This window comes from Gadus morhua, chromosome 23, assembly GCF_902167405.1.
Source record: "Gadus morhua chromosome 23, gadMor3.0, whole genome shotgun sequence".
Lineage (NCBI taxonomy): Eukaryota > Metazoa > Chordata > Actinopteri > Gadiformes > Gadidae > Gadus > Gadus morhua.
In genome coordinates, this window is record NC_044070.1 from 1 (window position 1) to 24,726 (window position 24,726).

Below are 24,726 nucleotides of genomic sequence, written 5' to 3' on the forward strand. Positions count from 1 at the left end.
GATCAGACGAGATCGGGCGTAGCCTAATGGTGGTATGGCCGTAAGCATTTATAGACTTGACCATATAGCTTTTATACAGGGGGAGGACGTAAGGAGTGAGAGCGCTGCCGTGGCCAGAGACGGGACTTGTACAGAAACAATGATTAGATCCATAATGAATGAATGAATACGTTATTCCAGACTCAGAGTTACATATTTGAAACGCAATGCATTACACTGCTTGGCGTCATCGTTTGCGTGATCTTTTGAAGAAACGTAGCGTTGCAGAAACCTGGGATGGACTAAGGTGGACCGCCGTCATTGCAGCTCTCTGCTACGTCACTACACTGTCCACATGTTTCACAAATAGAGTTTGAGGAGACGTCGTCAGAGTCTGTATGTTGCTTAAATTCTCCAAAACAGTGGGCGCTAAAGATCAGCGCACGGTAGGCCATTGCATCCAATGAGCTCGAGTTGAAAATAGTATAATGCTTACAGCACCTGGTATTCCCAGGCGGTCACCCATCCAAGTACTAACCAGGGCCCGACCCTGCTTAGCTTCCGAGATCAGACGAGATCGGGCGTGCCTATGGTGGTATGGCCGTAAGCATTTATAGACTTGACCATATTAGCTTTTATACAGGGGGAGGACGTAAGGAGTGAGAGCGCTGCCGTGGCCAGAGACGGGACTTGTACAGAAACAATGATTAGATCCATAATGAATGAATGAATACGTTATTCCAGACTCAGAGTTACATATTTGAACGCAATGCATTACACTGCTTTGGCGTCATCGTTTGCGTGATCTTTTGAAGAAACGTAGCGTTGCAAAACCTGGGATGGACTAAGGTGGACCGCCGTCATTGCAGCTCTCTGCTACGTCACTACACTGTCCACATGTTTTCACAAATAGAGTTTGAGGAGACGTCGTCAGAGTCTGTATGTTGCTTAAATTCTCCAAAACAGTGGGCGCTAAAGATCAGCGCACGGTAGGCCATTGCCATCCAATGAGCTCGAGTTGAAAAAGTATAATGCTTACAGCACCTGGTATTCCCAGGCGGTCACCCATTCCAAGTACTAACCAGGCCCGACCCTGCTTAGCTTCCGAGATCAGACGAGATCGGGCGTGCCTAAGGTGGTATGGCCGTAAGCAATTATAGACTTGACCATATTAGCTTTTATACAGGGGGGAGGACGTAAGGAGTGAGAGCGCTGCCGTGGCCAGAGACGGGACTTGTACAGAAACAATGATTAGATCCATAATGAATGAATGAATACGTTATTCCAGACTCAGAGTTACATATTTGAACGCAATGAATTAAATTGGTTTGGGCGTCATCGTTTGCGTGATCTTTTGAAGAAACGTAGCGTTGCAAAACCTGGGATGGACTAAGGTGGACCGCCGTCATTGCAGCTCTCTGCTACGTCACTACACTGTCCACATGTTTCACAAATAGAGTTTGAGGAGACGTCGTCAGAGTCTGTATGTTGCTTAAATTCTCCAAAACAGTGGGCGCTAAAGATCAGCGCATTGCATCCAATGAGCTCGAGTTGAAAAAGTATAATGCTTACAGCACCTGGTATTCCCAGGACGGTCACCCATCCAAGTACTAACCAGGCCCGACCCTGCTTAGCTTCCGAGATCAGACGAGATCGGGCGTGCCTAAGGTGGTATGGCCGTAAGCATTATAGACTTGACCATATTAAGCTTTTATACAGGGGGAGGACGTAAGGAGTGAGAGCGCTGCCGTGGCCAGAGACGGGACTTGTACAGAAACAATGATTAGATCCATAATGAATGAATGAATACGTTATTCCAGACACAGAGCAACATATTTGAACGCAATGCATTACACTGCTTGGGCGTCATCGTTTGCGTGATCTTTTGAAGAAACGTAGCGTTGCAAAACCTGGGATGGACTAAGGTGGACCGCCGTCATTGCAGCTCTCTGCTACGTCACTACACGGTCCACATGTTTCACAAATAGAGTTTGAGGAGACGTCGTCAGAGTCTGTATGTTGCTTAAATTCTCCAAAACAGTGGGCGCTAAAGATCAGCGCACGGTAGGCCATTGCATCCAATGAGCTCGAGTTGAAAAGTATAATGCTTACAGCACCTGGTATTCCCAGGCGGTCACCCATCCAAGTACTAACCAGGCCCGACCCTGCTTAGCTTCCGAGATCAGACGAGATCGGGCGTGCCTATGGTGGTATGGCCGTAAGCATTTATAGACTTGACCATATTAGCTTTTATACAGGGGGAGGACGTAAGGAGTGAGAGCGCTGCCGTGGCCAGAGACGGGACTTGTACAGAAACAATGATTAGATCCATAATGAATGAATGAATACGTTATTCCAGACTCAGAGTTACATATTTGAACGCAATGCATTACACTGCTTGGGCGTCATCGTTTGCGTGATCTTTTGAAGAAACGTAGCGTTGCAAAACCTGGGATGGACTAAGGTGGACCGCCGTCATTGCAGCTCTCTGCTACGTCACTACACTGTCCACATGTTTCACAAATAGAGTTTGAGGAGACGTCGTCAGAGTCTGTATGTTGCTTAAATTCTCCAAAACAGTGGGCGCTAAAGATCAGCGCACGGTAGGCCATTGCATCCAATGAGCTCGAGTTGAAAAAGTATAATGCTTACAGCACCTGGTATTCCCAGGCGGTCACCCATCCAAGTACTAACCAGGCCCGACCCTGCTTAGCTTCCGAGATCAGACGAGATCGGGCGTGCCTAAGGTGGTATGGCCGTAAGCAATTATAGACTTGACCATATTAGCTTTTATACAGGGGGAGGACGTAAGGAGTGAGAGCGCTGCCGTGGCCAGAGACGGGACTTGTACAGAAACAATGATTAGATCCATAATGAATGAATGAATACGTTATTCCAGACTCAGAGTACATATTTGAACGCAATGCATTACACTGCTTTGGGCGTCATCGTTTGCGTGATCTTTTAGAAGAAACGTAGCGTTGCAAAACCTGGGATGGACTAAGGTGGACCGCCGTCATTGCAGCACTCTGCTACGTCACTACACTGTCCACATGTTTCACAAATAGAGTTTGAGGAGACGTCGTCAGAGTCTGTATGTTGCTTAAATTCTCCAAAACAGTGGGCGCTAAAGATCAGCGCACGGTAGGCCATTGCATCCAATGAGCTCGAGTTGAAATAGTATAATGCTTACAGCACCTGGTATTCCCAGGCGGTCACCCATCCAAGTACTAACCAGGCCCGACCCTGCTTAGCTTCCGAGATCAGACGAGATCGGGCGTGCCTAAGGTGGTATGGCCGTAAGCATTAATAGACTTGACCATATTAGCTTTTATACAGGGGGAGGACGTAAGGAGTGAGAGCGCTGCCGTGGCCAGAGACGGGACTTGTACAGAAACAATGATTAGATCCATAATGAATGAATGAATACGTTATTCCAGACTCAGAGTTACATATTTGAACGCAATGCATTACACTGCTTGGGCGTCATCGTTTGCGTGATCTTTTGAAGAAACGTAGCGTTGCAAAACCTGGGATGGACTAAGGTGGACCGCCGTCATTGCAGCTCTCTGCTACGTCACTACACTGTCCACATGTTTCACAAATAGAGTTTGAGGAGACGTCGTCAGAGTCTGTATGTTGCTTAAATTCTCCAAAACAGTGGGCGCTAAAGATCAGCGCACGGTAGGGCCATTGCATCCAATGAGCTCGAGTTGAAAAAGTATAATGCTTACAGCACCTGGTATTCCCAGGGGGGTCACCCATCCAAGTACTAACCAGGCCCGACCCTGCTTAGCTTCCGAGATCAGACGAGATCGGGCGTGCCTAAGGTGGTATGGCCGTAGCAATTATAGACTTGACCATATTAGCTTTTATACAGGGGGAGGACGTAAGGAGTAGAGAGCGCTGCCGTGGCCAGAGACGGGACTTGTACAAGAAACAATGATTAGATCCATAATGAATGAATGAATACGTTATTCCAGACACAGAGCAACATATTTGAACGCAATGCATTACACTGCTTGGGCGTCATCGTTTGCGTGATCTTTTGAAGAAACGTAGCGTTGCAAAACCTGGGATGGACTAAGGTGGACCGCAGTCATTGCAGCTCTCTGCTACGTCACTACACGGTCCACATGTTTCACAAATAGAGTTTGAGGAGACGTCGTCAGAGTCTGTATGTTGCTTAAATTCTCCAAAACAGTGGGCGCTAAAGATCAGCGCATTGTATCCAATGAGCTCGAGTTGAAAAAGTATAATGCTTACAGCACCTGGTATTCCCAGGCGGTCACCCATCCAAGTACTAACCAGGCCCGACCCTGCTTAGCTTCCGAGATCAGACGAGATCGGGCGTGCCTATGGTAGTATGGCCGTAAGCATTTATAGACTTGACCATGTAAGCTTTTATACAGGGGGAGGACGTAAGGAGTGAGAGCGCTGCCGTGGCCAGAGACGGGACTTGTACAGAAACAATGATTAGATCCATAATGAATGAATGAATACGTTATTCCAGACTCAGAGTTACATATTTGAACGCAATGCATTACACTGCTTGGGCGTCATCGTTTGCGTGATCTTTTGAAGAAACGTAGCGTTGCAAAACCTGGGATGGACTAAGGTGGACCGCCGTCATTGCAGCTCTCTGCTACGTCACTACACTGTCCACATGTTTCACAAATAGAGTTTGAGGAGACGTCGTCAGAGTCTGTATGTTGCTTAAATTCTCCAAAACAGTGGGCGCTAAAGATCAGCGCACGGTAGGCCATTGCATCCAATGAGCTCGAGTTGAAATAGTATAATGCTTACAGCACCTGGTATTCCCAGGCGGTCACCCATCCAAGTACTAACCAGGCCCGACCCTGCTTAGCTTCCGAGATCAGACGAGATCGGGCGTATCTATGGTGGTATGGCCGTAAGCATTTATAGACTTGACCATATAAGCTTTTATACAGGGGGAGGACGTAAGGAGTGAGAGCGCTTTCGTGGCCAGAGACGGGACTTGTACAGAAACAATGATTAGATCCATAATGAATGAATGAATACGTTATTCCAGACTCAGAGTTACATATTTGAACGCAATGCATTACACTGCTTGGGCGTCATCGTTTGCGTGATCTTTTGAAGAAACGTAGCGTTGCAGAACCTGGGATGGACTAAGGTGGACCGCCGTCATTGCAGCTCTCTGCTACGTCACTACACTGTCCACATGTTTCACAAATAGAGTTTGAGGAGACGTCGTCAGAGTCTATATGTTGCTTAAATTCTCCAAAACAGTGGGCGCTAAAGATCAGCGCACGGTAGGCCATTGCATCCAATGAGCTCGAGTTGAAATAGTATAATGCTTACAGCACCTGGTATTCCCAGGCGGTCACCCATCCAAGTACTAACCAGGCCCGACCCTGCTTAGCTTCCGAGATCAGACGAGATCGGGCGTGCCTAAGGTGGTATGGCCGTAAACAATTATAGACTTGACCATATTAGCTTTTATACAGGGGGAGGACGTAAGGAGTGAGAGCGCTGCCGTGGCCAGAGACGGGACTTGTACAGAAACAATGATTAGATCCATAATGAATGAATGAATACGTTATTCCAGACTCAGAGTTAACATATTTGCAACGCAATGCATTACACTGCTTGGGCGTCATCGTTTGCGTGATCTTTGAAGAAACGTAGCGTTGCAAAACCTGGGATGGACTAAGGTGGACCGCCGTCATTGCAGCTCTCTGCTACGTCACTACACTGTCCACATGTTTCACAAATAGAGTTTGAGGAGACGTCGTCAGAGTCTGTATGTTGCTTAAATTCTCCAAAACAGTGGGCGCTAAAGATCAGCGCACGGTAGGCCATTGCATCCAATGAGCTCGAGTTGAAAAAGTATAATGCTTACAGCACCATGGTATTCCCAGGCGGTCACCCATCCAAGTACTAACCAGGCCCGACCCTGCTTAGCTTCCGAGATCAGACGAGATCGGGCGTGCCTAAGGTGGTATGGCCGTAAGCATTTATAGACTTGACCATGTAAGCTTTTATACAGGGGGAGGACGTAAGGAGTGAGAGCGCTGCCGTGGCCAGAGACGGGACTTGTACAGAAACAATGATTAGATCCATAATGAATGAATGAATACGTTATTCCAGACTCAGAGTTACATATTTGAACGCAATGCATTACACTGCTTGGGCGTCATCGTTTGCGTGATCTTTTGAAGAAACGTAGCGTTGCAAAACCTGGGATGGACTAAGGTGGACCGCCGTCATTGCAGCTCTCTGCTACGTCACTACACTGTCCACATGTTTCACAAATAGAGTTTGAGGAGACGTCGTCAGAGTCTATATGTTGCTTAAATTCTCCAAAACAGTGGGCGCTAAAGATCAGCGCACGGTAGGCCATTGCATCCAATGAGCTCGAGTTGAAAAAGTATAATGCTTACAGCACCTGGTATTCCCAGGCGGTCACCCATCCAAGTACTAACCAGGCCCGACCCTGCTTAGCTTCCGAGATCAGACGAGATCGGGCGTGCCTAAGGTGGTATGGCCGTAAGCAATTATAGACTTGACCATATTAGCTTTTATACAGGGGGAGGACGTAAGGAGTGAGAGCGCTGCCGTGGCCAGAGACGGGACTTGTACAGAAACAATGATTAGATCCATAATGAATGAATGAATACGTTATTCCAGACTCAGAGTTACATATTTGAACGCAATGCATTACACTGCTTTGGCGTCATCGTTTGCGTGATCTTTAGAAGAAACGTAGCGTTGCAAAACCTGGGATGGACTAAGGTGGACCGCCGTCATTGCAGCTCTCTGCTACGTCACTACACTGTCCACATGTTTCACAAATAGAGCTTGAGGAGACGTCGTCAGAGTCTGTATGTTGCTTAAATTCTCCAAAACAGTGGGCGCTAAAGATCAGCGCACGGTAGGCCATTGCATCCAATGAGCTCGAGTTGAAATAGTATAATGCTTACAGCACCTGGTATTCCCAGGCGGTCACCCATCCAAGTACTAACCAGGCCCGACCCTGCTTAGCTTCCGAGATCAGACTAGATCGGGCGTGCCTATGGTGGTATGGCCGTAAGCATTTATAGACTTGACCATGTAAGCTTTTATACAGGGGGAGGACGTAAGGAGTGAGAGCGCTGCCGTGGCCAGAGACGGGACTTGTACAGAAACAATGATTAGATCCATAATGAATGAATGAATACGTTATTCCAGACTCAGAGTTACATATTTGAACGCAATGCATTACACTGCTTGGGCGTCATCGTTTGCGTGATCTTTTGAAGAAACGTAGCGTTGCAAAACCTGGGATGGACTAAGGTGGACCGCCGTCATTGCAGCTCTCTGCTACGTCACTACACTGTCCACATGTTTCACAAATAGAGTTTGAGGAGACGTCGTCAGAGTCTGTATGTTGCTTAAATTCTCCAAAACAGTGGGCGCTAAAGATCAGCGCACGGTAGGCCATTGCATCCAATGAGCTCGAGTTGAAAATAGTATAATGCTTACAGCACCTGGTATTCCCAGGCGGTCACCCATCCAAGTACTAACCAGGCCCCGACCCTGCTTAGCTTCCGAGATCAGACGAGATCGGGCGTGCCTAAGGTGGTATGGCCGTAAGCATTTATAGACTTGACCATATTAGCTTTTATACAGGGGGAGGACGTAAGGAGTGAGAGCGCTGCCGTGGCCAGAGACGGGACTTGTACAGAAACAATGATTAGATCCATAATGAATGAATGAATACGTTATTCCAGACTCAGAGCAACATATTTGAACGCAATGCATTACACTGCTTGGGCGTCATCGTTTGCGTGATCTTTTGAAGAAACGTAGCGTTGCAAAACCTGGGATGGACTAAGGTGGACCGCCGTCATTGCAGCTCTCTGACTACGTCACTACACTGTCCACATGTTTCACAAATAGAGTTTGAGGAGACGTCGTCAGAGTCTGTATGTTGCTTAAATTCTCCAAAACAGTGGGCGCTAAAGATCAGCGCACGGTAGGCCATTGCATCCAATGAGCTCGAGTTGAAAAAGTATAATGCTTACAGCACCTGGTATTCCCAGGCGGTCACCCATCCAAGTACTAACCAGGCCCGACCCTGCTTAGCTTCCGAGATCAGACGAGATCGGGCGTGCCTATGGTGGTATGGCCGTAAGCAATTATAGACTTGACCATGTAAGCTTTTATACAGGGGGAGGACGTAAGGAGTGAGAGCGCTGCCGTGGCCAGAGACGGGACTTGTACAGAAACAATGATTAGATCCATAATGAATGAATGAATACGTTATTCCAGACTCAGAGCAACATATTTGAACGCAATGCATTACACTGCTTGGGCGTCATCGTTTGCGTGATCTTTTGAAGAAACGTAGCGTTGCAAAACCTGGGATGGACTAAGGTGGACCGCCGTCATTGCAGCTCTCTGCTACGTCACTACACTGTCCACATGTTTCACAAATAGAGTTTGAGGAGACGTCGTCAGAGTCTGTATGTTGCTTAAATTCTCCAAAACAGTGGGCGCTAAAGATCAGCGCACGGTAGGCCATTGCATCCAATGAGCTCGAGTTGAAAATAGTATAATGCTTACAGCACCTGGTATTCCCAGGCGGTCACCCATCCAAGTACTAACCAGGCCCCGACCCTGCTTAGCTTCCGAGATCAGACGAGATCTGGCGTGCCTAAGGTGGTATGGCCGTAAGCAATTATAGACTTGACCATATTAGCTTTTATACAGGGGGAGGACGTAAGGAGTGAGAGCGCTGCCGTGGCCAGAGACGGGACTTGTACAGAAACAATGATTAGATCCATAATGAATGAATGAATACGTTATTCCAGACTCAGAGTAACATATTTGAACGCAATGCATTACACTGCTTTGGGCGTCATCGTTTGCGTGATCTTTTGAAGAAACGTAGCGTTGCAAAACCTGGGATGGACTAAGGTGGACCGCCGTCATTGCAGCTCTCTGCTACGTCACTACACTGTCCACATGTTTCACAAATAGAGTTTGAGGAGACGTCGTCAGAGTCTGTATGTTGCTTAAATTCTCCAAAACAGTGGGCGCTAAAGATCAGCGCACGGTAGGCCATTGCATCCAATGAGCTCGAGTTGAAAAAGTATAATTGCTTACAGCACCTGGTATTCCCAGGCGGTCACCCATCCAAGTACTAACCAGGCCCGACCCTGCTTAGCTTCCGAGATCAGACGAGATCGGGCGTGCCTATGGTGGTATGGCCGTAAGCATTTATAGACTTGACCATGTAAGCTTTTATACAGGGGGAGGACGTAAGGAGTGAGAGCGCTGCCGTGGCCAGAGACGGGACTTGTACAGAAACAATGATTAGATCCATAATGAATGAATGAATACGTTATTCCAGACTCAGAGCAACATATTTGAACGCAATGCATTACACTGCTTGGGCGTCATCGTTTGCGTGATCTTTTGAAGAAACGTAGCGTTGCAAAACCTGGGATGGACTAAGGTGGACCGCCGTCATTGCAGCTCTCTACTACGTCACTACACTGTCCACATGTTTCACAAATAGAGTTTGAGGAGACGTCGTCAGAGTCTGTATGTTGCTTAAATTCTCCAAAACAGTGGGCGCTAAAGATCAGCGCACGGTAGGCCATTGCATCCAATGAGCTCGAGTTGAAATAGTATAATGCTTACAGCACCTGGTATTCCCAGGCGGTCACCCATCCAAGTACTAACCAGGCCCGACCCTGCTTAGCTTCCGAGATCAGACGAGATCGGGCGTGCCTAAGGTGGTATGGCCGTAAGCAATTATAGACTTGACCATATTAGCTTTTATACAGGGGGAGGACGTAAGGAGTGAGAGCGCTGCCGTGGCCAGAGACGGGACTTGTACAGAAACAATGATTAGATCCATAATGAATGAATGAATACGTTATTCCAGACTCAGAGCAGCATATTTGAACGCAATGCATTACACTGCTTGGGCGTCATCGTTTGCGTGATCTTTTGAAGAAACGTAGCGTTGCAAAACCTGGGATGGACTAAGGTGGACCGCCGTCATTGCAGCTCTCTGCTACGTCACTACACTGTCCACATGTTTCACAAATAGAGTTTGAGGAGACGTCGTCAGAGTCTGTATGTTGCTTAAATTCTCCAAAACAGTGGGCGCTAAAGATCAGCGCACGGTAGGCCATTGCATCCAATGAGCTCGAGTTGAAATAGTATAATGCTTACAGCACCTGGTATTCCCAGGCGGTCACCCATCCAAGTACTAACCAGGCCCGACCCTGCTTAGCTTCCGAGATCAGACGAGATCGGGCGTGCCTTTTTTTTTTTTTTATCTTTTTTTATTATTTTCCAGTTCACACATTTACAGCAACCGATAACAGAGTATTATTTACATACATCATCTCTGAGAAAAAAAACTTTTACACACCCAACTTAATCCCCTTCCCTTATCCTTCCCACATCAATTAATCCTAATGAAGACAGCACAAATGTTGCGCCAAATCAGAAAATACAGATCAATCTGCATGCCCCAGTCTTTTCACCAGTTAAACAAAATCTCCCCTCCCTCCCCTTCAAAGACTAATTTACTCCCACTCAAAAAGAAATGTTCCGCCTTCTCCCCTCCATACTTATACATTAAGTTCACATCTCTTTTCATTATTGATTTAAACAACATTTTTATTTTCACTTTCCGCCCCTCAAAGTGTGCGTAGTTCCTCCTGCAGACGACCGCGAGTCTGGCATGACTCAAAACAAAATTCATTAAACAAAAATTAACGTCTATTCTTTTTTCAAACGTGCCAAACAAAAACAATGTCCTCCACCCTCCCTCCAAGTCCAACTCAGCAGCCCAGTTATCTTTCAACAGTTCTTTCAAAAACTCAAAGAAATCAACTAACTCCCCACAGTCCAAAAAATAATGTAAAAAGCTCTCATGACCACTTTTGCAAACATCACACATCACATTTACATCATTATTAATCTTATTTAGCACCACGTTTGTATAAATCCTATTGTGTCTGATCAAGAAATCGTTGTTCTCACACTCTATACTATTATACCTTATCCCCATATTTGACCATATTTTCTTTACATTCAAACCCACAAACACTCTGCTCCACACTTTCTCAGCTGCCGGCTCCTTCATCACATCCACTATCAACCATCTGTATACTTTCTTCACACTCATTTCTCCCATTTTAATCTTTTTCCCATTCTCCATCACATATAGCTCAGGCATACTTGTCTCTCCCTTCACCACACATTCACTTTGTATGATCCTGGCCCACTCTAAGGGTATACTGGTTTTAATCTTTTCATATATTTTATTTATTTTCTCTCTATTATCCATCCCCTCCAGGTCACATACCTGATCATATATGCAATTATTTCTTAAGAATCCTGGGATGACCTCATAAATGATGTCCTTTATTTGTCTAATCCCTCCTTCTATGAATTTTGGCTCATATAATGTTTTGCCATTGTGTTTAATTTTTTCGTTTAAAAACAGGGGCAGTTTTACCAACGGTAGTATCCTCTCACATTCATATTGCATCTTAGGTAAGAATTTCCTCCAGGCTTCAAAGACCTCCCTATAAAATTCTGGTATGGTTATCGTCATTGACTGTTTTAGGCCCATGTACCACACATACTGTCCTATGCCACCCACATCATTCATATATTTCTCCATAAAATCCTTCCACCCATATTTATATCCTCCCACAATATATTTCTTCACCGTTTTAATCCTTAATGCTGTCTTTTTTGTTTCTATATCTAATAAATTCAGCCCTCCTTCACACCTTTTTCCCACCAGTGTCCCATGTGCAATCTTAACTCCTTTCCCCTCCCATATAAAATCACACACAATTTTGTTAAGGTCGTTCTTAACCCATATTGGCATTTCTAATACAGACAACACATACACATAGCCTGATAGTAGCAAACTATTAACCACTGTAACCTTTCCCTTTAACCTGAGCTTCCTTGCCTTCCACCTCCCACATACAGTTTTTATTTTGTTGATAACTCCTGTCCATGTTGTCTCAGTTGCCTCTTTAGTTTCAACACCTAAATATATGCCCAACACTTTAATATACCTATCCTGCACCCTTAAACCTACTCCCTCTCTCTCTATGTTACCTATATACATTATTTCTGATTTTTCTTTATTTATTCTAGCGCCCGACGCTCTCCCATATATCTCTGCCAATTCTAGCACCCTTTTCACACTGTTCCCATCCCTCACCGTTATTGTTGTGTCGTCTGCATATTGATTTATTGTATGTATGCTCCCAGATGGTAGTTGTATGCCCTGAACTCTTGCGTCGTTTTTAATTAGTAAGGCCAGGGGCTCTGCCGAAATGGCATAGAGCAACGCCGATAGGGGACATCCCTGCCTTATCGATCTCCCAAGACAAAATCTGTCAGTCAGCACTCCATTTACTTTGACACAGCTCCTTGCACCCTCGTACAACCTCCTGACCCACCCCACTAATCTCTCTCCAAATCCAAATCTCACCAGTAATCTAAATAAAAACTCATGCTCCACCCTATCAAATGCTTTATTCCAATCTATAGCTAACACTATTCCCCCTGTTCCGTCTCTCTTCATGAATTCTATTGTATCCCTAACTGTCGCTATTGTGTCAGCTATATCCCTACCTGGTATACTGTAACTTTGAGATGTTTTGATTATATCCCCTATCACTCGTTTTATTCTGTTAGCCAACACCTTGGCCAGAATTTTGTAATCTACATTTAGCAGACTTATAGGCCTATAATTCTGCAAGTCTAGTTTACTTCCTTTCTTCTTAAAAACTAAGGTAATCACACCTTCTACCATCCTACCCTGCACTATCCCTGTTTTCTCAGTCTCCCTGAATACCTCTACTAAAATTGATGCCATCTGCTCCTTATATACTTTATAAAATTCAATCCCTATCCCATCACTCCCAGGACTCTTCCCGCTTTTCAGCCCCTCTATCGCCTCCATCACCTCCATCCTACTTATCTCTCTGTCACACCATTTACTATCGTCCACACTCAGCTTGCTTTCGACACTATCCAGTACCTCCACTATACTGTCCTCCTCTAATCCACCTCTCTGATATAACTCCCCATAAAACTCTTGCACCCTCTCCAGTATGGCCACATAGTCTGCTACTACCTCCCCCTCCTTTTTCCTGATTTCGTGTATATATGTCCTGCTTTGTTTGCTTTTTTCTAGGCCCAGAAAATACGCTGTGCACCTTTCTCCCTCCAGCGCATATTTAGCTTTGCTCCGTAAAATTGCTCCTCTACATTTCTCTGCCTCATATCTCTGAAGTTCCATCTTTACCTCTATATAATTCTCCATGCTGTAACCTTCTTCATTCTCTGCTTTACTCAGCTCTACCCTCAGTCTTTCCCTCAACTCCTTCTCTTTCTTCATCATTTTCACTTTTCTTTTCTTACTGTACCAAATGCTTATTGATTTAATCTTATTCTTCACTTTCTCCCATATCTCCCCAATCTGAGTATCTGCCCTATTCTCTTCAACATATTCTTTAATTTTCTCATTCTCCATATCTAATAACTCCCTAATCTGTTGTTTATATTCATCCTCTTCAATATAACCTGCATTCAAAATCCACATCCCTCCCCCTATCTCCTCTCTCCCTACTTTAATTCTGAATCTCACCCCGTCGTGGTCACTCAGTGCATTTATTTCATGTCTTATTCTGTCTACATGTTTTATGTTCTCTCCCTGTGTTAAAACCAAATCTATCCTGCTTTGTTTCAGTACACCATCCCTCATTTGTCTCCTGGTGAATTCCCTCCTCTCTGGATTCTCATTTCTCCACACATCTACTAAATTCTTGTCCTTCATCATGTCTAACAAGCTCTCCCTCGACTTTTCCCATCTGAACACTACACCTTGCCCTATATCTAACCTGCTACATTTAGTATTAAAATCCCCTACTATTATACATCTCCCAATCACTAGCCCTTTCAGCTCCTCTATTATAATTCTTTTATCTATTTCTATATTCGGAACATATATATTAATTAGTCTAAACAACACATTTTGATACTTAAACTCTATGACTATTATCCTCCCTGTCCTATCTTTATATATCTCTTTTATCTCATCTACCCTATGTTTTTTAATCATTATAGCCACCCCTCTTGCGTTCTTAGCCCCGTTATTATAATAAATCTCCCCCCCCCACACCTCCTTTACCTCTATAACTTTTACGTCATCCCAATTTGTCTCCTGTATGCATAGGATGTCACTTCTATATATATTTAAAAGTGACCTCAGTTTGCCTCTGTCCCTTAAACCATTCACATTAACAGAAGTTACTGTGGTCATGAGAGCTAAAAGAAAGAAAATATTTAAACCAAAAACCAAAGCAAGACTCACATGCCAGACCGCGGTCCTTTACTTCTCACTCCCCGTGTCTTCTCCTCCTCTGCTTTCCTTTTGGCGGCCAGTTCTTTTGTCTTCTTCCCTCCTTTTCGTCCTCTGCCCTCCTGTCTTTGCTCCTCATCTATTTTTTCCACCGGTTGTTCTGCTCTCCCTCGTTCATCGTCTGTATCCTCCGCCACATCATCGTCCTCCGCTTTTCCCCCCTGCTCCATCATCTGTTCGTCACCGTCCTCAGCACTGTCGCCGCTGTCAGATCTATACCGCCATTCCAGTTCTTTTTCCGCTTCCTCGTTCTCACCTCCCGTCTCCTCTTCAGCTCCCCTTCCGTCATCGCTCTCTCCGTCTTTATCCTCCATTTGTTCTCCTCTCTCCTCCTCTCTCGCCGCTGCGTTCCGTTCCTCACACTCCCGCGCATAATGCCCTGTCTTCTGGCACCTGAAGCACTTGAAATCAGGGCACTCCCTGAAGATGTGTCCTGGCTTGATGCAGAGTCGGCACACCCGCACCTGTCGATCATGTATCACTCTAAAGTACTCCGCTCCTCTCAGTGTCTCTAACTTGGTTGAGTACGGGAGTGATCGTACCTGCTCATTAAAGCGGACTTTTAAAAATCTTGTCCCGTCCGCAATCTCCGTCCCCGGCCACTTGCGCCGTTTGATGACAGATATTGGCCGCACACCCCACTCCTCCAGCCTTGCCAGTATTGTTGCATCTTCCATGTAAACAGGCAAGTTAATAAATGACACCACCATGTCACTGTTCACAATCTCCCTGCCATGCACTAAGGCTCCTTTTACACGCACGCCATCCAGGAGCTTGCGCTTTCCCACCTCATCCTTCATGGTGATTTCATAGTTTTTTTCCCCTCTCACACGGCATCCGCTCACCACTCCACATTGCACTGCTACTTCCCGCAGAATATCCATCATGGAAATCACCGCTGTTCCCTCCACCTCAACGTCCACTGTCAGCTCTTTCCCGTACTCTTTCTGCCGTCCTTCTCCCGTTTCTGGCCGATTCTCAATCCCGTTCCTTCCCTCTTCCTCCAGTGCTCCAACTCCACTGCTAGGCATTGTCTGCTCCGGTCCTTTGTCTGCTGCCATGTGGTCCATCCGTCAAATGAAAGCCTCCCCAAACAGCAAAAAAAGCTGTGGGGAGATTTAGAACTATAATTAAATTACGATTTTGTCGAAAGAATATAATCTACAAATCAACAAGAAGAAAAAAACACCAGGCTGCTGTATCAGCCTACTCTGCCAACAAACTTTTTCCTGCTTCCTTCACTTCCTGCTTTGCGCACCTGAACGAGATCAGACGAGATCGGGCGTGCCTAAGGTGGTATGGCCGTAAGCAATTATAGACTTGACCATATTAGCTTTTATACAGGGGGAGGACGTAAGGAGTGAGAGCGCTGCCGTGGCCAGAGACGGGACTTGTACAGAAACAATGATTAGATCCATAATGAATGAATGAATACGTTATTCCAGACTCAGAGTTACATATTTGAACGCAATGCATTACACTGCTTTGGCGTCATCGTTTGCGTGATCTTTAGAAGAAACGTAGCGTTGCAAAACCTGGGATGGACTAAGGTGGACCGCCGTCATTGCAGCTCTCTGCTACGTCACTACACTGTCCACATGTTTCACAAATAGAGCTTGAGGAGACGTCGTCAGAGTCTGTATGTTGCTTAAATTCTCCAAAACAGTGGGCGCTAAAGATCAGCGCACGGTAGGCCATTGCATCCAATGAGCTCGAGTTGAAATAGTATAATGCTTACAGCACCTGGTATTCCCAGGCGGTCACCCATCCAAGTACTAACCAGGCCCGACCCTGCTTAACTTCCGAGATCAGACGAGATCGGGCGTGCTTTTTTTTTTTTTTTTTTTATCTTTTATTATAAAAATAAATCAGATTTTATATACAAGCGTAATCTACACAGAGGGGAAAAAACATATACTTGAATTCAAATGTAAAATCACAAAATGAATAAAATAAAAGTAAACAATAACATCAGCATTTTAACAAATAGGTCCTCCTGCCAAGCATTATTCAATCCTATACATCAGTTTTCCTTTGTCATTGACAGAAATGAAACTGCATCCCTTAACAAAATGTTGAAATTCTTCCTTTTCATATTTAAAAATCAAACTTATGTCCTTTTTCAACCCCGATACAAAGTAGGCCCAGACAGATATTATTTTTTGTTCAAAATGTGCTAGATTCCTTCTTAGCCATACAGCATATCTAGCATGACTTAGTACATAGTTTATCATATTTATGTTTACTTTCTCTTTCTTTTCCCATACTCCAAACAGAAATGTTTTTTTCCAGTCCTTTCCCTCAAAATACTGCTTCCCCCAGTTCTCCTGCAAAAATTCCTTTAATTTCATGAAAAAGATCTTCAGTTTGTCACACTCATAATACAAATGCATTAATGTCTCCGGATCAGTTTTGCATATATCGCACTCCCTTCTTACATCCTTATTTATTTGGTGTATCACCACATTTGTGTACAGTCTGTTGTGCCGTAATTTAAAATCATGATCCTGACATTCTATACTATTTTTGCTTACATTCCACTGCTTCCATATTTGATTTCCTTCCATGCCTGGGAACACCTTTTCCCAAACCTTTTCCGATGCAGGTTCCTTAAATTCCTTTTGGATCAGCGCTTTATAGTAGTCCTTTACCTTTGAATCCCTTAGTGGTCTTTTTTCCCCATTATTTTCTATATATAACTCGGGGAACGTTATTTTCCTTTCTATAACCACGTTATTTTCTATTTGCCTCACCCAATCTATTGGTATGCTTTCTTTTATTTTATCGTACATATTTACAGTAGTGGTTTCGTTCATTTCTTCATCATACTCCTTAACTGCGTCTATTATAGCCTGGTATCTTAGAAACCCAGGTATGAATTCATATAGGCAATCTTTTATTTGCGTTAGTCCGGAATAAAACATTTTTTTATCCCATAGCATGTTATTGTTCATTTTTATCAATGGGTTACACCATATTGGTTGATTTATTACCTGACTGTATTTTGTGCATTCATATTTAATGTTTATTCTGTATTTCCCCCATGCATCAAACACCTCTTTATAATATCTAGGCACTTTCTCATACATGGAGTTTTTCATTATCATTATTAGACCGTTTTCTTCACATCTTCCATTTTTATATAAATATTCCTTAAAAACATTTTTCCATCCATAATCAACCCTATCGTACAGATACTTTTTAACAGTTTTTATTCGTATTGCTTTTTTCTTTATATTCAAGTCCACCAATTTCAATCCTCCTTCTTCATATTTCCCTATCAGTGTCTTTTGTGCTATTCTTGCCAGTTTCCCATCCCAAATGTAATTTGTAATTGTGCTGTTTAGCTCTTTGTGCACCCACTCTGGCATGTCTATCACAGTCAAGGCATAGACAATCTGGGATAGTATTAATGCATTTACCACTAAAACCTTCCCCTTTAATTTTAATCTCCTCGGCTTCCACGCATTTAATGTGTTTTTCACTTTATTTATTACTCCATTCCATGTCTCATCTCTCGCCTCCTTTTCTTTCACTCCCATATTTATCCCCAATATTTTCATATAATCATTTGAAATTCTAAAAGGTATGTTACAATCCTTTTGGTTTATATTTCCGACGTACATTATTTCAGTTTTGTCTATATTTACTTTAGCCCCTGCTGCTCTCCCATATATTTCCATTTTTCCCATTATCCTTTTCACGCTATTCATATTTTTTACCATGCATGTGGTGTCATCAGCATATTGCTGTATTTTGCTTTCACCCCCATTTGGCAATTTTATCCCCTCTATTTCCTTATCCTTCTTTATCATTTCCGCGAGACTTTCTGCAGTTAAGCTGTAAAGTACTGCCGATAGCGGGCACCCTTGCCTCACAGATCTCTCCAATGGAAAAGGATCTGTTATAGCTCCATTTATTTTTATCCTACTCCTTGCATTTTTGTACAATAATTTAATCCAGTTGATTATTCTTTGCCCAAAACCAAATTTTTCTAATGTGCAAAATAAAAAACTATGCTCAACCCTATCGAAGGCTTTATTAAGGTCCATACTTAAAATAATTCCACCATCCTTCCCCATGCATTCGATTGTGTCCCTTATTGTGCAAATAATGTCCGATATGTCCCTCCCTGGTATCCCATACGCCTGTGTTGGTGCTACGATTGTTGGTGCTGCTGTTTTTATTCTGTTTGCTAATACCTTTGTTAAAATCTTGTAATCCGTGTTTAGTACAGTTAGCGGCCTATAGTTTTCCAGTTTTCTTTTGCTTCCTTTATTTTTATATATGATCGTTATTAGTCCTGTTGCCAGCGACTCTGGTATCTCCTGCTCCTTCTCCATCTCTGCATAAATTATGTTTAAAATTGGGAGCAGATTGTCGATAAATGTTTTATAAAATTCACCTGTAAGGCCATCTGTTCCCGGACTTTTATTGGTATTCAAAGACATTATTGATTCTTTTATTTCTATGTCTTTGATGTTGTCATCACACATACTTTTCTCATCATTTGTTATTGTTTTATCAATATTACCTAATACTGTATTTATATCTTCCTTCTTTGCATTTCCTTTTTTGTATAGATTTTTATAAAATGTCCCAACATTTCCAATAATGTCTACAAAATCATTTATTATCTCTCCATTTTCATTTTCTAACTCTTCAATATATACCCTTTCCTGTTTCCTTTTTTCTAATCCCAAAAAATAGCCTGTGCATCTCTCCCCCTTCATCGCATATTTCTCCCTACTCCTTGTTATTGCCCCCATACATTTATTCTGTTCATAAACGTCCAGTTTGGATTTCACCTTTATGTATTTTTCTATGCTATGTTTTGGATCCTTATCAATTCTTTCTGCCTCTTCTGCCAGCTCATCCTTCAAACATTTTATTTTCTCTCTTTCTTTAAAAGCCCGGACCTTTGCATATCTAATACTTATTGTCCTTATCTTTTGCTTCAGTCTTTCCCACCATAATCCCTTGTTTCTACACATGTCCATGTTCTTTTTTCCATTCTCTATGCAGGCAACTATTTTATTTCTATATCCCTCTTCCTCTAGGAGAGTACTGTTTAGGCACCACACTCCTCCTCCCCTTCTCTCTATCCCAGTACCAACCTCTATTGACAGGATTGCATGGTCACTGAATGATGTGAATTTATACACCATATTCTTTATAAATTTAACCATTGTCTGATGTGCTATACACAAGTCTATTCGGCTTTGTTTTAATTCCCCCATTACCATTTGCCTTCTTGAGTATTCTCTCCTGTTTGGGTTTTCGTTTCTCCATACATCAATTAATTGTTTTTCCTGCATTGTTTTCAGAAAAACCTTTCTTGAAGCATCATTTTTAAATTCCTTCCCTCTTGCCATATCCAACCTTGTACTTTTTAAATTAAAATCTCCCACTATTATACAGTTTCCCACACACCATTTTCCTAAATCCAAAAAAAAAGCCTTCCTGTCTGCTTCTATATTTGGTGCATATATATTAATTATTCTGTACTCTATCTTTTTGTATTTAAATTCTATGATTATGACTCTTCCTTTTTTATCTTTGTAGATTTCTTTGAGGTTTTCTACAGTATTATTTTTTATCAGGATTGCTACCCCACATGATTTATCCGTACCATGGTTTGCATACATCATGTCTGTCCATTTCGTTTTTATATCTTTCATGATATGGTCTGTCCAGTTCGTTTCTTGCAGACATAACATGTCATTATTTTTACATTTAATTAATAGTTTTCCAAATTTGCTTTGATTTCTTAGCCCATTTGTGTTGAATGAAATCAAGCTTAACATTAAACATATAATTATGGTTTCATTTCCAACCTTCATTTTGTCCTTCTTTCCTCCCTCTTCCTCCTTTTCTCCTCAGCTTGGAGCGCAGCTTTTCTTTTCTTTGTGGTCTCCTCCGCCTTTCGTTCCTTCTGCGGTCTGCTTACACTCTCTGCCTCTGAAATATCCTCGATAATCATGAAGTCCATCGCAGTTTCCCTCTCGTCTCGGTTTCCATCTCCATGCTGCTTTACCCCACCGCTGCCGGTTCCGTCTGCTGGAGTCCTTCTCTCCACTCGATTCCTCTCCGGACCGGCTCTCCTCCTGCCACACAGCTCCCAACACGTCTCCTGCTGCGACGTCACTCAGGGGATGCCGTCTTTGGTTCTGCACCATGGTCTCCGCCCTGCTCTCTGGGACGCCCCCTGGGTCTCCCTCCGTCTGCATGTCGTCCTCGTCGCTGTCCTCCGGCTCCTCCTCCTCGCTGTCAGCGCTGTTGACCTCCTCCGCGACGTTGACCTCCTCCGCGACGCTGACATCCTCTCTCTCCGCTGCTTCTGGAACACACTCCCTTGCATAGTGTCCCTGTTTTTTACACCTGTGACATCTGAATTCTGGGCATTCTCTGAAGATGTGACCCGGTTTAATACATAATCTGCATACTTTCATCTGCCTGTCATGGATCACGCGGAAGTACTCTCCCCCCACAAGTGTTTCGAACTTCGTCGAGTACGGTAGCGATTTCACCGTTTCAGTGAACCGGACCTTCAAGAACCTGGTTCCATCGGCTATGTCCGTTCCTGGCCACATTCTTCTTTTAATTGGCGAGATTGCCTTAACTCCCCATTCTGCAAGTTTGGCAAGAATGACACCATCCACAATGTACGTCGGCAAGTTTAAAAAAGATACAACTAGTTCGTCATTTCTAATTTCTTTTGCCACTACCGTGCTCTTCTTTATTCTAATCCCATCTAACAGTTTATCCTTCCCTTCAACATTGTCCATTGTTATTTCGTATTTTTTGGGCATTTTAAAACGGCATCCATTCACCACCCCGCACGTTTTTTTAACCTCACTTAGAAGTTCCATCATAGTCACCATCTCATCTCCAACAATCTCTACCGCCAAGGTAAGCTCCTTCTCAAATTTCTTATCTGTGCTTTGAAGAAATTCCGAGGTACTTTTACTGTTGTCCGTGATCCTTCTCGTAGTCGTTTCCTTTCCAATGTCGGCGTTCTTTGTCGGTTGCTGCGTCTTGCCGTTGTCCATGATCCTGCTCGTGGTCGGGGTCTTTCCATGGTCGGTGTTCTTGGGCGATATCTGCTCCATGCCGTTGTCCATATTCTGTGGAGTTGAAAAAGTATAATGCTTACAGCACCTGGTATTCCCAGGCGGTCACCCACCCAAGTACTAACCAGGCCCGACCCTGCTTAGCTTCCGAGATCAGACGAGATCGGGCGTGCCTATGGTGGTATGGCCGTAAGCATTTATAGACTTGACCATGTAAGCTTTTATACAGGGGGAGGACGTAAGGAGTGAGAGCGCTGCCGTGGCCAGAGACGGGACTTGTACAGAAACAATGATTAGATCCATAATGAATGAATGAATACGTTATTCCAGACTCAGAGCAACATATTTGAACGCAATGCATTACACTGCTTGGGCGTCATCGTTTGCGTGATCTTTTGAAGAAACGTAGCGTTGCAAAACCTGGGATGGACTAAGGTGGACCGCCGTCATTGCAGCTCTCTACTACGTCACTACACTGTCCACATGTTTCACAAATAGAGTTTGAGGAGACGTCGTCAGAGTCTGTATGTTGCTTAAATTCTCCAAAACAGTGGGCGCTAAAGATCAGCGCACGGTAGGCCATTGCATCCAATGAGCTCGAGTTGAAATAGTATAATGCTTACAGCACCTGGTATTCCCAGGCGGTCACCCATCCAAGTACTAACCAGGCCCGACCCTGCTTAGCTTCCGAGATCAGACGAGATCAGGCGTGCCTAAGGTGGTATGGCCGTAAGCATTTATAGACTTGACCATATTAGCTTTTATACAGGAGGAGGACGTAAGGAGTGAGAGCGCTGCCGTGGCCAGAGACGGGACTTGTACAGAAACAATGATTAGATCCATAATGAATGAATGAATACGTTATTCCAGACTCAGAGTTACATATTTGAACGCAATGCATTACACTGCTTGGGCGTCATCGTTTGCGTGATCTTTTGAAGAAACGTAGCGTTGCAAAACCTGGGATGGACTAAGGTGGACCGCCGTCATTGCAGCTCTCTGCTACGTCACTACACTGTCCACATGTTTCACAAATAGAGCTTGAGGAGACGTCGTCAGAGTCTGTATGTTGATTAAATTCTCCAAAACAGTGGGCGCTAAAGATCAGCGCACGGTAGGCCATTGCATCCAATGAGCTCGAGTTGAAATAGTACAATGCTTACAGCACCTGGTATTCCCAGGCGGTCACCCATCCAAGTACTAACCAGGCCCCGACCCTGCTTAGCTTCCGAGATCAGACGAGATCGGGCGTGCCTAAGGTGGTATGGCCGTAAGCATTTATAGACTTGACCATATTAGCTTTTATACAGGAGGAGGACGTAAGGAGTGAGAGCGCTGCCGTGGCCAGAGACGGGACTTGTACAGAAACAATGATTAGATCCATAATGAATGAATGAATACGTTATTCCAGACTCAGAGTTACATATTTGAACGCAATGCATTACACTGCTTTGGCGTCATCGTTTGCGTGATCTTTAGAAGAAACGTAGCGTTGCAAAACCTGGGATGGACTAAGGTGGACCGCCGTCATTGCAGCTCTCTGCTACGTCACTACACTGTCCACATGTTTCACAAATAGAGCTTGAGGAGACGTCGTCAGAGTCTGTATGTTGCTTAAATTCTCCAAAACAGTGGGCGCTAAAGATCAGCGCACGGTAGGCCATTGCATCCAATGAGCTCGAGTTGAAAAAGTATAATTGCTTACAGCACCTGGTATTCCCAGGCGGTCACCCATCCAAGTACTAACCAGGCCCGACCCTGCTTAGCTTCCGAGATCAGACGAGATCGGGCGTGCCTATGGTGGTATGGCCGTAAGCATTTATAGACTTGACCATATAAGCTTTTATACAGGGGGAGGACGTAAGGAGTGAGAGCGCTGCCGTGGCCAGAGACGGGACTTGTACAGAAACAATGATTAGATCCATAATGAATGAATGAATACGTTATTCCAGACTCAGAGTTACATATTTGAACGCAATGCATTACACTGCTTGGGCGTCATCGTTTGCGTGATCTTTTGAAGAAACGTAGCGTTGCAGAACCTGGGATGGACTAAGGTGGACCGCCGTCATTGCAGCTCTCTGCTACGTCACTACACTGTCCACATGTTTCACAAATAGAGCTTGAGGAGACGTCGTCAGAGTCTGTATGTTGCTTAAATTCTCCAAAACAGTGGGCGCTAAAGATCAGCGCATTGCATCCAATGAGCTCGAGTTGAAAAAGTATAATGCTTACAGCACCTGGTATTCCCAGGCGGTCACCCATCCAAGTACTAACCAGGCCCGACCCTGCTTAGCTTCCGAGATCAGACGAGATCGGGCGTGCCTATGGTGGTATGGCCGTAAGCATTTATAGACTTGACCATATTAGCTTTTATACAGGAGGAGGACGTATGGAGTGAGAGCGCTGCCGTGGCCAGAGACGGGACTTGTACAGAAACAATGATTAGATCCATAATGAATGAATGAATACGTTATTCCAGACTCAGAGCAACATATTTGAACGCAATGCATTACACTGCTTGGGCGTCATCGTTTGCGTGATCTTTTGAAGAAACGTAGCGTTGCAAAACCTGGGATGGACTAAGGTGGACCGCCGTCATTGCAGCTCTCTACTACGTCACTACACTGTCCACATGTTTCACAAATAGAGTTTGAGGAGACGTAGTCAGAGTCTGTATGTTGCTTAAATTCTCCAAAACAGTGGGCGCTAAAGATCAGCGCACGGTAGGCCATTGCATCCAATGAGCTCGAGTTGAAATAGTATAATGCTTACAGCACCTGGTATTCCCAGGCGGTCACCCATCCAAGTACTAACCAGGCCCGACCCTGCTTAGCTTCCGAGATCAGACGAGATCGGGCGTGCCTAAGGTGGTATGGCCGTAAGCATTTATAGACTTGACCATATTAGCTTTTATACAGGAGGAGGACGTAAGGAGTGAGAGCGCTGCCGTGGCCAGAGACGGGACTTGTACAGAAACAATGATTAGATCCATAATGAATGAATGAATACGTTATTCCAGACTCAGAGCAACATATTTGAACGCAATGCATTACACTGCTTGGGCGTCATCGTTTGCGTGATCTTTTGAAGAAACGTAGCGTTGCAAAACCTGGGATGGACTAAGGTGGACCGCCGTCATTGCAGCTCTCTACTACGTCACTACACTGTCCACATGTTTCACAAATAGAGTTTGAGGAGACGTCGTCAGAGTCTGTATGTTGCTTA

At 44.2% G+C, this 24,726-nt stretch overlaps 23 non-coding genes and 1 pseudogene across 23 annotated transcripts; all 24 read right to left on the bottom strand.

The window, feature by feature from the left end:
• Positions 1 to 468: 468 nt before the first annotated feature.
• LOC115537834 (5S ribosomal RNA) lies at positions 469 to 588 on the bottom strand. The gene has a single exon (XR_003974927.1). It is a non-coding gene; the product is annotated as a 5S ribosomal RNA (ribosomal RNA).
• A 423-nt stretch (positions 589 to 1,011) lies between these two features.
• On the bottom strand, positions 1,012 to 1,131 carry LOC115537820 (5S ribosomal RNA). The gene has a single exon (XR_003974913.1). It is a non-coding gene; the product is annotated as a 5S ribosomal RNA (ribosomal RNA).
• A 413-nt stretch (positions 1,132 to 1,544) lies between these two features.
• On the bottom strand, positions 1,545 to 1,664 carry LOC115537816 (5S ribosomal RNA). Its single transcript, XR_003974908.1, has one exon. It is a non-coding gene; the product is annotated as a 5S ribosomal RNA (ribosomal RNA).
• A 420-nt stretch (positions 1,665 to 2,084) lies between these two features.
• Positions 2,085 to 2,203, bottom strand: LOC115537878 (5S ribosomal RNA). Its single transcript, XR_003974960.1, has one exon. It is a non-coding gene; the product is annotated as a 5S ribosomal RNA (ribosomal RNA).
• Positions 2,204 to 2,624: 421 nt separating this feature from the next.
• Positions 2,625 to 2,743, bottom strand: LOC115537866 (5S ribosomal RNA). Its single transcript, XR_003974948.1, has one exon. It is a non-coding gene; the product is annotated as a 5S ribosomal RNA (ribosomal RNA).
• Positions 2,744 to 3,165: 422 nt separating this feature from the next.
• On the bottom strand, positions 3,166 to 3,284 carry LOC115537877 (5S ribosomal RNA). The gene has a single exon (XR_003974959.1). It is a non-coding gene; the product is annotated as a 5S ribosomal RNA (ribosomal RNA).
• Positions 3,285 to 3,706: 422 nt separating this feature from the next.
• On the bottom strand, positions 3,707 to 3,825 carry LOC115537849 (uncharacterized; annotated as a pseudogene).
• Positions 3,826 to 4,238: 413 nt separating this feature from the next.
• LOC115537804 (5S ribosomal RNA) lies at positions 4,239 to 4,357 on the bottom strand. Its single transcript, XR_003974896.1, has one exon. It is a non-coding gene; the product is annotated as a 5S ribosomal RNA (ribosomal RNA).
• Positions 4,358 to 4,778: 421 nt separating this feature from the next.
• LOC115537798 (5S ribosomal RNA) lies at positions 4,779 to 4,897 on the bottom strand. The gene has a single exon (XR_003974891.1). It is a non-coding gene; the product is annotated as a 5S ribosomal RNA (ribosomal RNA).
• Positions 4,898 to 5,318: 421 nt separating this feature from the next.
• Positions 5,319 to 5,437, bottom strand: LOC115537874 (5S ribosomal RNA). Its single transcript, XR_003974956.1, has one exon. It is a non-coding gene; the product is annotated as a 5S ribosomal RNA (ribosomal RNA).
• A 422-nt stretch (positions 5,438 to 5,859) lies between these two features.
• Positions 5,860 to 5,979, bottom strand: LOC115537815 (5S ribosomal RNA). The gene has a single exon (XR_003974907.1). It is a non-coding gene; the product is annotated as a 5S ribosomal RNA (ribosomal RNA).
• A 421-nt stretch (positions 5,980 to 6,400) lies between these two features.
• On the bottom strand, positions 6,401 to 6,519 carry LOC115537889 (5S ribosomal RNA). The gene has a single exon (XR_003974970.1). It is a non-coding gene; the product is annotated as a 5S ribosomal RNA (ribosomal RNA).
• A 421-nt stretch (positions 6,520 to 6,940) lies between these two features.
• Positions 6,941 to 7,059, bottom strand: LOC115537830 (5S ribosomal RNA). Its single transcript, XR_003974923.1, has one exon. It is a non-coding gene; the product is annotated as a 5S ribosomal RNA (ribosomal RNA).
• A 422-nt stretch (positions 7,060 to 7,481) lies between these two features.
• LOC115537807 (5S ribosomal RNA) lies at positions 7,482 to 7,601 on the bottom strand. Its single transcript, XR_003974900.1, has one exon. It is a non-coding gene; the product is annotated as a 5S ribosomal RNA (ribosomal RNA).
• Positions 7,602 to 8,023: 422 nt separating this feature from the next.
• Positions 8,024 to 8,142, bottom strand: LOC115537879 (5S ribosomal RNA). Its single transcript, XR_003974961.1, has one exon. It is a non-coding gene; the product is annotated as a 5S ribosomal RNA (ribosomal RNA).
• Positions 8,143 to 8,564: 422 nt separating this feature from the next.
• Positions 8,565 to 8,684, bottom strand: LOC115537836 (5S ribosomal RNA). Its single transcript, XR_003974929.1, has one exon. It is a non-coding gene; the product is annotated as a 5S ribosomal RNA (ribosomal RNA).
• Positions 8,685 to 9,107: 423 nt separating this feature from the next.
• LOC115537880 (5S ribosomal RNA) lies at positions 9,108 to 9,226 on the bottom strand. Its single transcript, XR_003974962.1, has one exon. It is a non-coding gene; the product is annotated as a 5S ribosomal RNA (ribosomal RNA).
• A 421-nt stretch (positions 9,227 to 9,647) lies between these two features.
• LOC115537900 (5S ribosomal RNA) lies at positions 9,648 to 9,766 on the bottom strand. Its single transcript, XR_003974981.1, has one exon. It is a non-coding gene; the product is annotated as a 5S ribosomal RNA (ribosomal RNA).
• An 11,808-nt stretch (positions 9,767 to 21,574) lies between these two features.
• LOC115537894 (5S ribosomal RNA) lies at positions 21,575 to 21,693 on the bottom strand. Its single transcript, XR_003974975.1, has one exon. It is a non-coding gene; the product is annotated as a 5S ribosomal RNA (ribosomal RNA).
• A 421-nt stretch (positions 21,694 to 22,114) lies between these two features.
• On the bottom strand, positions 22,115 to 22,233 carry LOC115537892 (5S ribosomal RNA). Its single transcript, XR_003974973.1, has one exon. It is a non-coding gene; the product is annotated as a 5S ribosomal RNA (ribosomal RNA).
• Positions 22,234 to 22,654: 421 nt separating this feature from the next.
• Positions 22,655 to 22,774, bottom strand: LOC115537808 (5S ribosomal RNA). The gene has a single exon (XR_003974901.1). It is a non-coding gene; the product is annotated as a 5S ribosomal RNA (ribosomal RNA).
• Positions 22,775 to 23,196: 422 nt separating this feature from the next.
• Positions 23,197 to 23,315, bottom strand: LOC115537882 (5S ribosomal RNA). The gene has a single exon (XR_003974963.1). It is a non-coding gene; the product is annotated as a 5S ribosomal RNA (ribosomal RNA).
• Positions 23,316 to 23,726: 411 nt separating this feature from the next.
• On the bottom strand, positions 23,727 to 23,845 carry LOC115537883 (5S ribosomal RNA). The gene has a single exon (XR_003974964.1). It is a non-coding gene; the product is annotated as a 5S ribosomal RNA (ribosomal RNA).
• Positions 23,846 to 24,266: 421 nt separating this feature from the next.
• On the bottom strand, positions 24,267 to 24,385 carry LOC115537805 (5S ribosomal RNA). Its single transcript, XR_003974897.1, has one exon. It is a non-coding gene; the product is annotated as a 5S ribosomal RNA (ribosomal RNA).
• Between the last annotated feature and the right edge of the window lie 341 nt (positions 24,386 to 24,726).